General features: G+C 35.6%; 1 pseudogene; it reads left to right on the top strand.

Moving 5' to 3' along the window:
• Positions 1 to 12567: 12567 nt before the first annotated feature.
• LOC104670743 lies at positions 12568 to 12975 on the top strand (annotated as a pseudogene).
• Positions 12976 to 14219: the final 1244 nt, after the last annotated feature.

Here is a 14219-nt window from a genome sequence, read left to right as displayed (position 1 = left end):
TTTGCAGAATTTTACTTTGACAGATATTTATGAAAATCTGCAATCACATACCAAAGTGAAAGAATAGTAAACTGAACCCACGCTCAGCAATCATCAGATTTTTATCAGTATTTTTTTGTCCATTCTTCATCCAACCTTTTTCGTTGCAGTATTTTAAAGCAATTTCTACCAATCACATCATTTTTACCGCAGACACTCAATTTTGCATAGCAAAGAGATGAAAATATTAGTATCACTCCTTTAAAGTTAATATTCAGAGATTTTTAAACAAAGAATTTCATTTAATTTCTTCTGTAATATCTGATTACACATGGTAAGTTTGCTTTTACGTTGCGCTACTTCCTAATTTTTTGATGTATGCAATATACCCTTAATATTCTACTTCTAGGTGGACCAAATGTATATATGATACATATTTGCTCCTTGACCTTGATTGATTTATTTTTTTGTCTGTGGTTCTCAGGTCTTCCTTTAGTAACTGAAAATGTACAGTCATTATCATCACAAATATTATCTTATTCTATCACTCTGTTCAGGATATCTTATCAGACCCTTTAAATCTGTTACCCAACTTTCTTAAACTGCTTCATTACTTTTATCTCTATCTTCATTAATTTTATCTCATAAAATAAATTTTATCACATAAAATTCTCAGCTGCATTCTGTGGTATTCTTTTGACTCTTTTTTTCATTTCTGTAAAAATCTCCTGAAGTTTATAAATTCATCGGTTCTTTACAAACCTTCACTTATTTTTTTCAGTGCATGTTGCATCTTATGACAACATTCATAACAAGAAGTTTTCATTATTTTTCATCCAAATTTGTTTTTTTTATTTATACTCTTTTTGCTGTTTTATAGTTTCTAGTCTTTCTTTTATCTTTTTATTCATTTAAATACATTTGTGTACCTTCCAAATTGTCGTGTTATCTCCTCACTCATAGGCGTTATTCTTTCACTTGCTAAATCTTTTGCCTGCTAAATCTTTCTTGTAGTGGTTTGTTTCAGTGCATGTTTTATAAGTTTTGATACTGAGCTCACCATCTGTAAGCATTTACTTTCCTGTGGAGTCCAATGTGTGCTCTATAATTGAGGATTCAATAAATTTTTGACTTTTCCAAGGCTCCAGAGTTTTCACTATTGTGGGATCAGCTTTCATGATCAGTCTTCATAATTTAGAATTTCATTAAGACATGAGCATTTTAAAATTTCTTACAGAATAGACAACATTTTAAGCAACGATTTCTTTTCTCAGTCACAAATTTCTAGCCATATCACAGGCCAAAAGAGGATGTTGATCTAATCCCATTTTCATGACTAGCCATCTCATTGATGTTTTGACTTTATGCTAAAGGCTCAGGAGAAGTCTTTCCTGTATTAAAACCTGAATCTCATCCCATAGGACCAATATACTGTCTGCTATTCTTATTAGCTCCCAAATTGTTAGCTCTCACTTTGTGCACCAGTTTCAAGTTACTTCTTTTTCTCTGATGCCCAGAGACTCTGCTGTGTTTCATTCATGTCTGAACATGTATTTTAAACATCATAATGTTAATTTCAGTGTATTACTGTGTATATGTAGCAAGGGTAGGAAATATGTGGCCCAATATTTTGTCTAAAATATCTATAATCATATAATTTATTAACAGTTCTCTTTTCAGGCCAGGCGAAGTGGCTCACGCCTGTAATCTCAGCACTTTTGGGAGGCTGAGGTGGGCAGATCACAAGGTCAGGAGATTGAGATCATCCTGGCTAACACAGTGAAACCCTGTCTCTACTAAAAAACACAAAAAATTAGTGGGACGTGGTGGCGGGAGCCTGTAGTCCCAGCTACTTGGGAGGCTGTGGCAGGAGAATGGTGTGAACCCAGGAGGCAGAGTTTGCAGTGAGCCAAGATTGCGCCACTGCACTCCAGCCTGGGCGACAGAGCAAGACTCTGTCTCAAAAAACAAAAACAAAAACAAACAAACAAAAAAAGGTTCTCTTTTCAAAATTAAGTGACTCAACAAACTGTCATCTAAGGTGTTTTAAAAATAAAACATATTTATGCAGTTACCTTACTAATCCAAAACAACTCTGTCAGCATTACACATATTACATGGAAATTATTTGTGTTGGATGGTAGAAAAAATATATATTATTAAGTGACTAATGTTATTAACTGGAATGTAATTTTTTATTATTAAAAGAAAGTCAAGGACATGTTCTCTTAATGAAATAAAAGTGAACAAGAATCTAAATTACAAAATACAACAACTACTAGGCTTAGAATCAGGCAAGAGATGAGTTTGAATAACACCTCTGCAAGCAACGGTCTGATTCAAGATGCATCATTTTACTTCTGAAAATCTGCTATCTCATAGGGTTTTATGATAGGGTCATTATTAAAAGTATTCTAAAGTCTGTGAAGATCTATAAATATGTTAATCATTTTAACTACTAGATAGTATTTTATTTCACTGTGAATTCGTGGTAAAATAATTATGGCCAGAAATGCATATATCAAGAGGTTATGAATGGCTCATTAAGAAAAGAGAAAAAAAAGAAAAGTGGAGAGAACAAAACACAATATTATAAAAAGTGACTAAAACACATTTTATGAATGTATTTTAATTTTCTAGTTTTATTTTAAACACGTGATAAGGGAATCTCATTTTGTATTAAAATTGTTTGCATAGCACTTTATAAAGTACCTTTACGTGGTTTACTAGTTTCCTACAGCTTCTGTAATAAAGTGCCACAAACTTTTCGGGTTAAAACAACAGAAATTTGTTTCTCTCACAGTTCTGAGTCTAGAAGTCTGAAAACAAGATGCCAGCACCCTCTCTGTGATGGCTCTAGGAGAATTTCTTTCAGGCATTTCCCTTAGCTTCCAGGATTACTGTAAATCTCTGGTGTTCCTTGGCTTGTAAATATATCACTGTAATATCTCTATCTCCATCATCATATGGTGTGTTTCCGTGGATTTCTGTCTCTGTATATCTTCTTCTTCTTCTTCTTCTTTTTTTTTTGCAAGGATAGCAGTCATTTGGAATTGGGGGATCAGCCTATTCCAGTATGACTTCATCTTGACTTTATCACATTTGCAAAGACGCTATTTCCAAATAAAGTCACATTCACAAGTACAATAATTTAGGGTTTGAACATATCTTTATCAGGGATACAATTTCACTGACAATACCTAGACATTAGAAAGAAAATAAGCATAAAATATGAACAACTCTATGCCCACAAATTTGGAAAGTTAAGAGTAAGAGAACAATTTATTGAAAGACACAAAATACCAAGACTCACTCAAGAAGAAAGAAATTATTTGAATAGCCTTACATCAGGCAAAGAAATTAATACATATCTGAGTGCTGAGACAAGTGCTGACAAGAAGGATTCTTTGATTAATTTTACCAAATATTTAAGGATGAAATGGTTATTCTTCACCATCTTTTTTCAAAAAACAGGAGCAGGAAAGAATCTAGATACATAGCTTACAACTTATAAATACATTAACTTGAATAAATCATAAATGTAAACAAAATCTATAAGACTGAGTTTGAAAATGAGTGATCAGATATAACCCAAAAGCATACCCATGATTTTTTTTTAAGACATGATGTTTGACTTTTTTTAAATTAGAAAACATTTTTTCTTTTCTTTTCTTTCTTTTTTTTTTTTTTTTTTTTTTGAGATGGAGTTTCGCTCTTGTCACCCGGGCTGGAGTGCAATGGCGCGATCTTGGCTCACACCAACCTATGCCTCCTGGGTTCAAGCGATTCTCTTGCCTCAACCTACCGAGTAGCTGGGATTGTAGGCATGCGTCATCACGCCTGGCTAATTTTGTATTTTTAGTAGAGACGGGGTTTCTCCGTGTTGGTCAGGCTGGTCTGGAACTCCCGACCTCAGGTGATTCGCCCTCCTCGGCCTCTCAAAGTGCTGGGATTACAGGCATGAGCCACTGCGCAGAAGACAGTGTTAAGAGAATCATTCATTAAATCACAGACCGGGAGAAAATATTTGCAAAGTACATAGCAGTTAAAGACTTTTATCCAGGCCGAGCACGGTGGCTCAAGCCCGTAATCCCAGCACTTTGGGAGGCCGAGACGGGCGGATCACGAGGTCAGGAGATCGAGATCATCCTGGCTAACACGGTGAAACCCCGTCTCTACTAAAAAATGCAAAAAAACTAGCCGGGCGAGGTGGCAGGCGCCTGTAGTCCCAGCTACTCGAGAGGCTGAGGCAGGAGAATGGCGTAAACCTGGGAGGCGGAGCTTGCAGTCAGCTGAGATCCGGCCACTGCACTCCAGCCTGGGCGACAGAGCGAGACTCCGTCTCAAAAAAAAAAAAAAAAGACTTTTATCCAAATTTACAAAGAACTCTTGAAAGTCAAAACAAAAACCATAACAAAACAAAACAAAAACAATGAATAAAGGACAAAAGATTAAAAGACATCTCACTAAAGAAGATACACAGTTGGCAAATATGCATATAAAAAGATTGATTGATTGATTGATTGATTGATTGATTTTGAGACGGAGTCTCGCTCTGTCGCTCAGGCTGGAGTGCAGTGGCACGATCTCGACTTGCTACAAGCTCCGACTCCTGGGTTCACGCCATTCTCCTGCCTCAACCTTCAAAGTAGCTGGGACTACAGGCGCCCGCTGCCACGCCTGGCTAACTTTCTGTATTTTCAGTAGAGATGGGATTTCACCGTGTTAGCCAGAATGGTCTCGATTTCCTGACCTCGTGATCTGCCCACCTTGGCCTCCCAAAGTGTTGGGATTACAGGCGTGAGCCACTGGGCCCAGCTGCATATAAAAAGATTTTAAACAAATTTTGTCATTAAGAAAATGCAAATTAAAACAAAAATAATATATTACTCTACATCTATGACAATGGTTAAAATCCAAGAAATTAAAATTATTATCAATTTCTAACAGGAATACAGAAGAACTAGAACCCTTGTTCATTGCTAGCAAGCATGCAAAATGACACAGTCACTTTGGAAAATAGTTTGGCAATTTCTTGCAACGGTAAAAATTATCTTACAACAAAATCCAGCAATTGCATTTCTAGAAATTTACCCAATCAGAAAATTTATGTTCACACAAAAATCTGCATTCTAAAGCTTATATCAAATTTATTCATAAGCTCCAAACCTGGAAGCAACCAACATATTCTTTGATAGGTAATTGGCTAAACAAACTTCAGAATATTATTTAATGATCTAAAAGAATCAGCTATTAAACCACACATTGAAACCTCACACAATTTTATGACATTATGCAGGAACAAAAACAATCGATATAATAAACAAGTAAGTGTTTAACAGAGGTTTTTGTATAGGCCAGTTGAGTAGATGACGTACAGTGTATTTTTTGGGGTAGTAAATGTATTGTGTATGAAACTGTAATGGTCAAAATTCACAGAATTTCACAGGACAAAGAGGAAGTGTTCATAGAGTGAAATAATAATACAAAAAAATCATTCAAGAGGTTGGAAAGTTCAAGGATGGAATACAGACAATAGTAGAGAATCTAACACTGTAAGAAACACATGAAATAACCTCTTTTAAGGAGGTTGGGGAAGAAGGTTCTGACCAAACTACCTTTGGAAATAAGGGAACATTCAAAGACTAAAAGCAAAAAGATCCATACATAAGTTTCGGTAAAGTTGTCCCAGTGATGATTTCGGTTAACAATCCTGAAACATACATATATAACAGAATTGACATAAATGCATGATGGATAGTAGGAGCAAGTTTCTCACTTCTGGAATAGGAGATTACAGACAAGAAAGGGAGAAAAGCTGGAATAAACCATGTAATACTGAATCAATTCATCCATAGAAACTAATTATTATTGTAATGTAGATACAGATGATATCCACAGAAATTTTTATGAGTATATGCATATACACAAGTTTTATAAATTTCCTTGCTGTCATTTGGAAAGTCCTAGAATCAATAACACCTCAGTAGCAATTAACATATCCGGAGCCCAGATGCTGGTTTCTAATAACATTTGCCAAGAAAAGGAAGCTGAGCTCCTTAAGGAAGTGGTTCAATCTAGGGCTTCAGCAGGAATACACAAGATGAGCTTAGAGTATCTTGTAGTATCAGAAATTAGGGAAGTACTCAAAAATAAAAAAATGTAATTACTGGGGTACTTCAAAGAAACAGAGGAGCCAACACAAACAGTCCCAATGGCTAAATCCAGCCCAGTGAATGAGAGGGAGACACAAACACACACACACACACACACAGAGAGAAAGAGGGAGAGAGAGAGATTCTACCTTCACAATGAGACACAGTGTATCTTTCCATTCCTTAATAGTGAACTGTGTATAATGACTATGCTCCAACATGTACAGCATGGAAGGGCAGAGGGAAAGAGTATCTGAATAATTAAGAAAACTAACAAATATACTATCTCAGATAGGTGATGAAATTTAACTTCAAAAGTGACAAATTAAACTAACGGCATATATCCTTAATGTGATGTGATGAGATTGACACTTTATTTCAGTGGTTTTCTTCCCTCAAACTCATAATTTCAACCTAATCATCAGGAAACCACCAAACAAATCCCAACTGAGAAACATCAAAATATTCACCAATACTCCTCAAAACTTTCCAGGTCATCAAAAATAAGGAAAGTCTGAGAAAATAGTCATAGTCAGAAAAAGCCAAAGGAGAATGACAAGTGAAGGTAATGTGTATTCTGGATGGGATCCTAGAACAGAAAAGTGATATTTGGAGAAATTGAGGTAATCTAAAAAAAGTATGGACTTTTGTTAATAAAATGTATCCATATTTGTTTATTAATAGCGACAATTATACCTTATACTAAGCTTTGGATATGTGTCTTTGCTATCTTTGTAACTTATTTCTGAACCTAAAACCATTTTAAATAAAATAAAATATAATTGTTTATTAAAATATATGTGTACGTGTATATACATAACCCTACATACACACACACACATGAAGAAAGAGTTCTTTGTATTTATAAAGTGACTAAATGACACTACATTGTGGTTCTTACTCTAAATAATTTTAACCCATGAATACTGATAAAACAATAAAAATTATTGTTCCATATTAATATTTATTGTCTAATATGACAAAACAAGTATGACAGCATCACTTTTCACAGTCTCTTCCATTCCTGTACTGATTAAGGAGAATTATTTTTTGCTTTCTCTATTTGAAATCTTTGATGTGCAAAATCAAGATAATGTTTGAGGAGATAAATTGAAGATTTCTAAGTCTCACTTAATGGATTCTTTAAGTAGGGCATATTTACTGGCAGGAAAACAAATGAAGAGATCCAGAAGTGATAGTTAAACAGATTGAAATACACACACACACACACACACACACACACACACACACACACACACACACATGGAGAAGAGAGAATTCTTTATATTTATGAAGGGACTAGATGACCTATATTGTGGTTCTTGCTCTAGATGATTTTAACCCATTATGATTGGTAAAACAACAAAAATCATTATTCTATATTAATATTTGTTGTTTCTAATATGACAAAACAATATTACTGCAAGACTTCTCAGTATCGTCTATTCCTGTACTGATTAAGGACAATTATTTTTCGCTTTCTCTGTAAACCTTTGATGTGCAAAATCAAGATGATGTTTGGAGAGATGAATTGAAGATTTCTAAGTCTCACTTGGCGAATTTATTTAAGTAGGAATATTACCGAACAGAAAACAAATGAACAGATCTAGAAGGGTTAGTTGCATAGACTAAAAATTTAAAATTCAGTCCAGGCTGATATAGATGGAAAATTTAGAGGAGATTGAAAAGGAAAGAGAAATTTGGGGACACTCTAGTGTATGTAGTATATATAATATGAAGAAGAATTAAGAAGTTTCTCTGTGTTAAAAGCACATTTTTGGCATTTTGAATTTCTTCAATAGAGATGTAAAATCTTTTTCAATTACTTTTTGGTCTATTATACTTGCTTTAAGTATATCTATAATGAGAATAGATTCTAAATGGCTTGACATTATATAAGTTATAGCTACTTTCAAACTTGTCTCGGCAAAGACTACTATCATGGGAGCAGAAATTTAGTAAAATTAGCTCATTGTTTCTAGGCTATAAAATTTTCTTAAAGGTCAGTTGTAAAACTGAGTATTTTTCCTCTTTACAAGTCTCAGCAGTAATACAGTTATTTCAGTTTTGTGACAATGGCACGTGTCCATTTGTCTACATAGCAAGTAGTATGCACAGATTATCTTCTCAAATTCTGTTTGTATTTTGTGATATATTTAATAAACATAATCTTACTGTCTTAATTCCACATGACTTTAATTTATAAGCTTTTAGGTTTAACATTATCTTCTTTATTTGAACTGCTTGCTAGCCCTAGAAATTAAGATACAGGCTAATACACTTTACATAAATAATGGTAATTGACAGGATTAAAATAGGAAACTTGCAGGCCACAGTGGCTCACACTGGGAAGTCCAGTGCTTTGGGAAGCAAAGGTAGGAGGATTGCTTGAGCGCAGGAGTTCAAGACCAACTTGAGCAACATAATGAGGTCTTGCTTTTAAAATAAATAAATAAATAAATAATTAGCTGGGTGTGGTGATGTGCATCTGTAGTCCCAGCTACTCGTAAGGCTCAGGTGGGAGGATGGCTGAAGCCTGAGATTGAGGCAACAGTGAGCCATTCACACCACTACATTGCAGCCTGAGTGACAGAGTGAGCCCCCATCTCAACAACAACAACAACAAAAGGCAACTAAATTGAAGTAACTGAATTAAAGTAAGTGAATTACTGTGTTAGTTTACTGTATTTTCTCTCATAGTAGGAAATAATACATTCAGAATGATGGTTCAGCAAATGTACCATACAATAACCTTGCAATAATTAAGATAAGTAAAACAAATATTTAAAAACAACTGGAAAGTTGTATAAAGTTTTTATTTTAGTCATTCATTAATTCTCCCATTATAAGACTGTTTGTATTATATTTCTTGGTGAAAAAAAAGTAAAGTAGAACCAGAAACTGTTAATTTATATTAAAATATATTTTTATAAAAGGGTATTAAGTAATTCACAGAACTGGGTTTGATCTAGAACCAAGGGAGGAAGGTAGAGTCAAGATCCTATAACCAGAAAAATGCTTCCAGGGAATAGCTGCTGGCACTTTTGCCATTGGATAACTGGCTCTGAATCTCCACCAAAGTCACCTCAAATAAATCTTAAATGGCCCTGTACTTTTGACTATAACACAAGTGACCAATATTTATTGGTAGAAGTCTAATGATTAGACTCTGAGGATAGGTTGGACTTATGTGGCTGAGAAGAACAAGGTTATTTCAGCTAAATTACGTCTATACTGAAAGTTGTACAGAGGTTCGTATTTTCATTTGCATTGGTATAGACAAAGACATCATGTGTGTGAATTGTCCCAAAAGACAGACTGACTCCTAGAATATATTGGAGAAACTCATAAAAGTCTTTAAGAAGAAAAGACTTAGCTTTGCAACCCACAAGTGGATAAACAAGCCCAGTTTATAACTGTACCAACTTAGCACAACTTACCAAAGCCTTTGCAGCACCTTACAATTCTTCCTTATCTCTTCCATAATGAAATATAGCAATATTGGGAAAACACTGGAATTGAAATTGGTGAGTATAGGTATATTTATCAGTTTCTCTCTCATTAACTGAGTGACCTTGGTAAAATTATCAGTGAGTTTCAATTTATATAAATATGTGTGTGTGTGGGTGTGTATATGTGTGTGTGTGTATATATATATATATATGTAGTATGTGTGTGTCTGTGTGTGTGTGTGTGAAGAGAGAGCATATATTCTCATAAGAATGCCCTTCTTAGAATGTATAAAACTGAACTGTACTCTGACCACCTTGGACACGTGCTGTCAGGACTCCTGAGGCTGTGGCATGGGCACATGTCCTTAACCTTGGCAAAATAAACTTTCTAAATATATGCTCTCTCTCTACTCTCTCTTTTTTGGCAGTGTTTTTCAAAGGATCAAATTAAGTGAAATAATGTATCTGAAATGTTTTATGAACCCTAAAGCAATGTAAGTTAAGATACGTTTGTTAATTAATCATCACTCAGATCACTCAAAGTTCCCTGTGAGATTTTCAAAGCACTGCAATCGATGAACAATAAATGATAATCATAATAAATATAATAAAGAGCACTAAATTTATTACACTGTTTAGATTTCCTACAATGCCTACTTAGAATTATAACATTAAGCAAAAAAAAAAAAAAAAAAAAAATAGAGCTTCATTATTCTCTGTATATAAAATATCAAACTTATACTGAAGTAACAACCAGCAAGTAAAACAGATTTACTTCTTACAGAAATATAATTGGGTATTGATGGAGAATTTTTCCTCAAACCCAAACATTTGTATCAGAGATATTTCTGTAAATTGTAGAAAAACGATTCTCTAAATTTAGCATATGTTAAAGCCTATAAATAGTAAATGAAGAAAAGCTATCTTAGTAGTATGATAAACAACAGAGCATCACCATAACTTTGATGCATGGAACAAAAAGAAAGTAATGGCATGGTGGTTTTATAGCTATATGGTCATTGTTCATACAGGTAAGGTAACCCATTAACAATGCTTTGCATAAGGTAGTTTGCTAGGATCAGACTATTCTAGGACTACAGAGATCTACAGCTGTAGACAAGAAAAGACAGAATGGAAACAATGCACCTCAAGTCCACACTGACCTGAGCTAGCTTCATTGCTGGGAAAAATGCAGCCAAGAATCAAGGATAAAGACAGACCAGAAAACCAAAATAACAACCAAAACAAAGAGGATAAAAAATAGGATCATAGCAGAAGGGAGTGGTGAATTGGGAAATTTATTTCAGAGCTAAAGTTTTGCTTAAGTTTTCTTTTTATATAGTTCCTAATATGTGATAGATAAGATTATTAGTTTGGAATTTTAAATATCCTGTAGAGAATCAGATTCTTGGCTTGACGTTGGAAAAGCTGTTCACATCAGAATGTGCACTTCATTTTCCAATAATAATAGTTTTTTGTTTTTTTTTTTTATACTTTATGTTCTAGGGTACATGTGCACAACATGCAGGTTTGTTACATATGTATACTTGTGCCATGTTGGTGTGCTGCACCCATTAACTCATCATTTACATTAGGTATATCTCCTAATGCTACCCCTCCCCCCTCCCCCTACCACACATAGACCCCGGTGTGTGATGTTCCCCTTCCTGTATCCAAGTGTTTTCATTGTTTAATTCCCACCTATGAGTGAGAAAATGCGGTGTTTGGTTTTCTGTTCCTGCGATAGTTTGCTGAGAATGGTGGTTTCCAGCTGCATCCATGTCCCTACAAAGGACACGAACTCATCCTTTTTTATGGCTGCATAGTATTCCATGGTGTATATGTGCCACATTTTCTTAATCCAGTCTGTCACGGATGGACATTTGGGTTGATTCCAAGTCTTTGCTATGGTGAATAGTGCTGCAATAAACATACATGTCATGTGTCTTTATAGCAGCATGATTTATAATCCTTTGGGTATATACCCAGTAGTGGGATCCTGGGTCAAATGGTATTTCTAGTTCTAGATCCTTGAGGAATCGCCACACGGTCTTCCATAATGGTTGAACTAGTTTACAGTCCCACCAACAGTGTAAAAGTGTTCCTATTTCTCCACATCCTCTCCAGCACCTGTTGTTTCCTGACTTTTTAATGATTGCCATTCTAACTGGTGTGAGATGGTATCTTATTGTGGTTTTGATTTGCATTTCTCTGATGGTCAGTGATGATGAGCATTTTTTCATATGTCTGTTGGCTGCATAAATGTCTTCTTTTGAGAAGTGTCTGTTCATATCCTTTGCCCACTTTTTGATGGGGTTGTTTGTTTTTTTCTTGTACATTTGTTTGAATTCTTTGTAGGTTCTGGATATTAGCCCTTTGTCAGATGGGTAGATTGCAAAAATTTTCTCCCATTCTGTAGGTTGCCTGTTCACTCTGATGGTAGTTTCTTTTGCTGTGCAGAAGCTCTTTAGTTTAATTAGATCCCATTTGTCAGTTTTAGCTTTTGTTGCCGTTGCTTTTGGTGTTTTAGACATGAAGTCCTTGCCCATGCCTATGTCCTGAATGGTATTGACTAGGTTTTCTTCTAGGGTTTTTATGGTATTAGGTCTAACATTTAAGTTTCTAATCTATCCTGAATTAATTTTTGTATAAGGAGTAAGGAAGGGATCCAATTTCAGCTTTTTTTTTTTTTTTTTTTTTTTTTTTAAGGCTTGTTTTATTTTAATGGCTGATTTATGTAATCACGGAGGCCAGTATGTACAGACAAAGGGGGAGCTTTTATTTATTGGTCTCTTCCTCCTTGGACAAAGTCTTGATGATCTCCTCCTTCTTGGCCTGGAGGCGCTCTTCATGGCGCTTGCGTGCTTCCTTGGTCTTAGACCTGCCGGCCTCAGCCTGGTCAGCCAGGAGCTTCTTGAGGGCCTTGTCTGCCTTCAGCTTGTGGATGTGTTCCATGAGAATAGGTGGCCGCAGCCGTGAGTATGCTCAGGCTTCAGAAGAGGCTCGCCTCTGGTGTCCTCCACTGTGGCAAGAAGATGGTCTGGTTAGACACCAGTGAGACCAATGAAATCGCCAGTGCCAACTCCCGTCAGTAGATCCAGAAGCTGATCAAAGATGGGCTGATCAACTGCAAGCCTGTTACGGTCCATTCCCCGGCGCGATGCCGGAAAAACACCTTGGCCCGCCTGAAGGGCAGGCACATGGGCATAGGTAAGTGGAAGGGTACAGCCAATGCCCGAATGCCAGAGAAGGTCACGTGGATGAGGAGAATGAGGATTCTGCGCTGGCTACTCAGAAGATACCTTGAGTCTAAGAAGATTGATCACCACGTGTATCACAGCCTGTACCTGAAGGTGAAGGGGATTGTGTCCAAGAATAGTTTAAAATAGGAGGACAGAATCACTAATTTATTGGTTACAGCTACTTGGTCAGTTTTGAAAAATTATCATTTAGATGTGAAATATAGGCCAAATAATGAAATAAAAATAGAATATATTTGTTAGAAGAAACATGGTCAAATGAAGTATGAGAAACATGTCAAAATTATAAACTATGTGAAAGGAAAATAAATCTTGGGGCCCCCAAACCATGAAGCTAAAGGGAAAAGTCAAGCTGGGAACTGCTTAGGGTCAACCTGCCTCCCATTCTATTCAAAGCCACCCCTCTGCCCACTGACATAAATACATATCTGAGTGCCTCCTATGGAGAGGCTAATCAGAAACTCCAAAGAATGCAACCGTTTGTCTCTTATCTACCTGTGACCTTGGAAGTCGCCTCCCCGTTTCAAGTTTTCCCACCTTTGCTTCGACTTGCCAGTCTTTCCAGATCAACCCGATGTTCATCTTGTGTATGTTGATTCCTGTCTAATGTCTCCCTAGAATGTATAAAACCAAACTGTGCTCTGACCACCTTGGGCACATGTTGTCAGGACTCCTGAGGCTGTGTCACGGGCACATGTCCTCAACCTTGGCAAAGTCAACTTCCTCAGTTAACTGAGACCTGTCTTAAATTTTCAGGATTCACAACTAGGAAGTAGTAAAGCCATAATTGGACCAGTCATTTCAGCAGCAAGAAAGAGAACTATCCTTTTCTCAGCAAAATGTGGACCAATAATGTGGTACAGAAGAAATTCATTGGTAGTAAAAATGTTGCAAAAACTATGTAGAGAATTAACTACCAATGATTAAAAAAAGATATATATCATAACACATTCTTTCTTGATATTTACACCTACCTTGAGAGCAAGTATTAATTTCTGCACTTGAAAAGTGAGGAAAATAGGCTCAAAGAAAATATTTGCTTTCCCTAAAGCCAGATACATTGAAGCCACTCAGGGTTTAAAACTTATATCTCTCATTTTCTTAAATCTTATCTTCTTTTCTTTTTTTGCCTTTATTTAACATATTTTTTAAAACATAAATTTTATTGTCTATATTTGGGCTTTATAGCATAACGTTATGGGATACATATAGAGAGTAAAATGGTTATTATTGTGAAGAAATTAACACAGCTGTCATCTTATAGTTACTTTTTTTGTGACAAGAGCAGCAAAATCTAGTTAATTAACAAAAATCTCTAACATAATGCAATTGTATTAACCATAGCTATAATGTTGCACATTAGATCTCTAGAC

This window comes from Rhinopithecus roxellana, chromosome 18 (genome assembly GCF_007565055.1).
Source record: "Rhinopithecus roxellana isolate Shanxi Qingling chromosome 18, ASM756505v1, whole genome shotgun sequence".
Lineage (NCBI taxonomy): Eukaryota > Metazoa > Chordata > Mammalia > Primates > Cercopithecidae > Rhinopithecus > Rhinopithecus roxellana.
Note: the sequence above shows the minus strand (reverse complement) of the source record. Positions and strands in the feature narration are given on the sequence as shown.